The sequence below is a fragment of the Epargyreus clarus genome, unplaced genomic scaffold, assembly GCF_041222505.1.
Source record: "Epargyreus clarus isolate Ecla_fem2 unplaced genomic scaffold, WU_Ecla_fem_2.2 ptg000031l, whole genome shotgun sequence".
Lineage (NCBI taxonomy): Eukaryota > Metazoa > Arthropoda > Insecta > Lepidoptera > Hesperiidae > Epargyreus > Epargyreus clarus.
Genome location: NW_027332236.1, coordinates 4,030,831 through 4,035,508, shown reverse-complemented (window position 1 = coordinate 4,035,508; position 4,678 = coordinate 4,030,831). Strand labels below are relative to the sequence as shown.

Genomic DNA, 4,678 nt, shown 5'->3' with positions numbered 1-4,678 from the left:
TCTGCCTAATAACAGCATGTTAAACGCTGCTGTGTTTTAGTTTTAAGGGTTTGATATGGGAGACTTATCCGAGGCATTCCAGATTAATGCTGCGGGTTACCACGCATCTGTAGGTGGAAAGTAATCTAATCTGGGATTAATTACAGACGTCCATGAGCGGCAGTTGCCACTTACCATCAGGTGGGCTGGGCTACATGCTCGTCTGCTAGTCTTAGATTATAAAAAAGGGAGACATACTTTTCCAAGATGTTCCAACTTAGCTCTCAGAGGTAGCAGCGCATCTGCCGGCGAACAAAGGTAGGAGTCTAGTCTTATCAGGGGTTGCTTAGATTACCATGGCTGGCTGGCATTACCGTGGCTGTAGCCACTTATCAGGCGCGTAGTCATTTGTTACTACGATATTATTAAAAGGGCAGGCATATACTACAGGTGCAGTTAGACCACACATTCAATGGCTGTAGACATAATCGGAGCCTAATATGTATTGTTCAACTATAATTTACTTTGTCTTTGAAATAATCCTAAAATTTGCAATGGGCTCTGATTAGTATCAATGGTGGTACCACTTAACATAGTTCTTAGCCGCCAATGAGACACATCCTAATAGTAAAAGCGGCTTTATTAGCATGATTCTAAACCTGGAAACTCTCCACAGCATACCTATGTGGAGTTTATTTGCTTTATTCCATCTGTTTAGTGATAATTTCCGTGAATAAACTTCGCGGAATGGAAAAGCTAGCTCATCCCACACGCATATCAAAACTATGTATTTAAAATAGCTTGTTTGTCTCGTGCGTTCTTAAATTATAAACAAAATCGGTTGTCTGTAAAGTCGGTATACTAACGACAGTTGAACGTGACAACGTCATTAGAAAATACTGATGTATATTCTAAAAGTATTATTGTATAGCAGCTGTCCATGCGGACGCATCGCTCACTAAGTAGGAGAGAGACAGATGTCGAACGCTGCCGAACGCGAAGGCCGTTTGTGCCTATTTGTCGCTCGTTCCGCGCTCTCGCTTGCACTTCAAGGCTTAAATGGAACGCCTCAGAGCGAGGTAACGCCTCATGAGTCATGTTTTTTGGTGCGTGCAGCAGGCTCCATCGAATTATAAGACGTTGTCACGTCAAATCCTGTTGTGAAATTAGGGAAAACAGTTTGATTAAAAATTGAGGTCATTTTGAGGTCATTTTTTAGTAGTTTAGTAGTAGTAGTAGTAGTAGTAGTAGTAGTAGACAAATATTTCCCACCACGCGGGCAAAGTTGCAAGCGAAAATTTATATAAAAAACATGTATCGTGAAATTCTTACCTAAATCCTAAGATTTTTCGGTAAATTATTTTCTACCTAGGCGAAAACTCTGTGACCAAATATTTCTTAGCTTTTTTAAAATCAATCGAAGTAGGGGCAAACAGTAAAATTTATTTAGACAGACAGAGACAAATCCACAAACACCTAGACCCAAAAACAAAAACCTAAATTCATCATTTAAGTATCTGTCTGGCCGGGGACCGAACCTAGAACCCTCTGCACGTCAGACCAGTATGGTGACCACTTCGCCACGGGGGTCGTCAAATTGATCACACTTGGAGAATTCTCGACTATGCTGCCCCAATATTGAATAATGAACCGAATGGTGAAGAACGTGTTGAATGTTTTTAAACAGTTAATAAGAACAACGACAAGGTTTAACGACTGCCTACTACGGCTTAAGATACCCTCCCAAGCATAAAATGTTTAGTCTTTAACTGTCCCCTTCGATCAGCTTCGTGACTAAAAAGCTAATAAAAAGTTTTTTTTTTCTCATTTTGTGAGTAAAGTGCCGAGCAGTGAAGCATTAAACCTTTAATGCAAATAATGCAAATAACCTACTCCTAAATTCTAATAAAACTAAATGTATTACATTTATGCTACCAAATGTAAGGAGTATGGGGATGAATGTCGCTCTAAATGGTGAGACTTTGCAATCTGTCAATGAAACTGTTTTCTTGGGGATAACCATTGATTCTAAACTCCAGTGGGGTCCTCACATCTCTGCTTTGTCCAGCAGACTTAGTACTGCAGCTTTTGCAGTCAGAAGAATTAGACAGTTAACAGACATCCCCACTGCCAGGCTTGTCTATTTCAGTTACTTTCACAGCATTATGTCTTATGGCATTCTGCTGTGGGGTAGTGCTGCTGACATAGACTCTATATTTACTATTCAAAAAAGAGCAATAAGGTCAATTTATAGTCTGCGACGTGATGAGTCCCTGAGAGAACTGTTTCCCACTATTAACATATTGACGGTACATAGTCAATACATCTATGAAAATATTATGTATAGAAGAAAACATACTGATATGTTTGAAAAAAATAGTAACCACCATAACTTTAATACTAGAAATAGAAATAAATTAGCAATTCCTAAACATGGATTATGCAAGGTGGCTAGATCTTTCATGGGTAACTGTATTCGCTACTACAATAAAATACCCGACCACATTTTGAATCTCACAGAAAAAAAGTTCAAACATGTCGTTAAACAAACGCTATGTAAAAGTGTAAAAGCGTACTATAAACTAAGTGATTATTTGACTGACAAAACGGTGTGGTCTGAAGTAGTTCCAGCTCCACATGTACCATTAGGTTAAGTTTAACATTGTAAAATCCATTTTTTTTAAAAGATGTGTGTTATGGAGTTTCTTTCGCCGCTTCTTCTCCATAACGAAACACCTTGTGAAGTGGTGGTAGTATGACATTCAAAAAGTGCTCTGTAAAGAACCTATTTTGAATAAAAAATGTTGATTTGATTTGATTTAATGATAAACACAATTCATATTTATTAACAAAAGTTACTTCCCACTCAACTATTTGGTATTTCCATTTCAAAATACACCTCCCACGCTATTCAGTACCTGCGTTTCTATATTTAGACTTCTGTTAGTACTAACGAGGGCTGAATCATTGACTAGTTTCAATATAAATTCGTACATTTTGAATAAGGTCAATTCAATATTAATTTTTGGTATAAGGTCAATTGAATTATTTTTAGAAAAAGATTTTTAACATACATTTTGTTATATTATATTAATATACTTTATTATGTTTGTAGGTGGTAGAACCCTTTGTGGTTCGACTCCGGCGGCACCACCGCCACACCTATTTCTTTCTACTTAATAACAGCAGTGTTAGGCGCTGCTGTGTTCCGGTTTGAAGGGTGTGGTAAGGGAGACAGACTTTTCCGAGGCATTCCAGCTTAGTCCTCAGGGGTAGCAGCGCATCTGTGGCCGACCTCAGGTAGAAATATCTAATCCTATCTGGGGTTAATTACAGATGTCCATGGGCGGCAGTAGCCACTTACCATCAGGTGGACTGCATGCTCGTCTGCTACTCATATATAATAAAAAAAAAAAACTAAATGTATTAAATTTCTAACTAAATAACAAGAAAAGAGTTATCGCTAAAATATATACACATTAATTCTAATTTTCAATATAATTATACAGTCAAGTGTAAAAAAGAGAAAATCATAAGTAAAATCAACCATCTAAATGTATTTACTATCTTAGATTTTGTATTCGACCGCTATGTATGTATAGATGTACTAGCTGAACGTTGTGTTGCCATATAAATAAAAAAATGTTAAGGGTGAACAACCCTTATCGCTTAGGGGTATGAAAAATAGATAGTAGCCGATTCTCAGACCTACTGAATATACATATAAAATTAGGTGAAAATAGGTAATGCCGTTTCGGAGAAGTACGGTAACTAACATTGTGACACGAGAATTTTATATATAAGATATAAATAGGTTTTGTATGTTTTCGATTTTCTCAAGTTCAATGAGTTTTGGTTGTTTCAAAAGCAAATATGCTTTTATATGACATAATAATGTCGGGGCTTAAAAATTAAATAAGTAAAGTCGATTCTATTATTCGTTATTTTTAGGATAGGTCATGTAAATAAATGTTTTATTGTTTATTTTTAGTAGATAGACTTGGACGGATGAATATCACTAGTAAATTTAGAGACGGTTACAAGCGGGGACATAGCTCAGTGGTAGAGCATTCGACTGCAGATCGAGAGGTCCCCGGTTCAAACCCGGGTGTCCCCTGGGGGAGGTATTCTACACCTTTTTTAATTTCAGTGTTTTTTCGTTTTATGATTTTTTTAATAAAAATACGTAAAATATTTTGCCCAATGCTTAAAAACTACTAATTTCTCAACATTATTTTTGTAATATCGGAGTAGCAGACTAGCATGCCTGATGGTAAGTGGCTACTGCCGCCCGTGAATATCTGTAATCAAGCCCAAATTAGATCAAATACTCCTACCGGAGGTCGGCTACAGATGCGCCGCCACCCCGGAGGACTAAGCCGGAACGCGTCGAAAAAGTTTAACACACCCTTCAAACCATAACAAAGCTGTGCTTAAAACTGCTGTTGTCAGGCCGAAATAGGTGTAGCAGTGGTGCCGCCGGAGTCAATCACAAAGGGTTCTACCACCTTTAACTATAGATTAAGATTACTCGCTCCTAATAAGAAAATATAATCTTTTGACAATTATCACTGTCATCTTTTTTCGTGTTTGAAAAATATTAAAAAAATGTAGTTTTTAGATAATTTACGAATGAAACGATATTTCTTCGCACTTTTTCTTCGATTTTGTATCTTAACTGCTCATGTCGGCATTATTA

The 4,678-nt window shown here is 37.1% G+C and overlaps 1 non-coding gene across 1 annotated transcript; it reads left to right on the top strand.

The window, feature by feature from the left end:
* The first annotated feature begins 4,024 nt into the window (after window positions 1–4,024).
* Window positions 4,025–4,096, top strand: TRNAC-GCA (transfer RNA cysteine (anticodon GCA)). The gene has a single exon. It is a non-coding gene; the product is annotated as a tRNA-Cys (tRNA).
* Window positions 4,097–4,678: the final 582 nt, after the last annotated feature.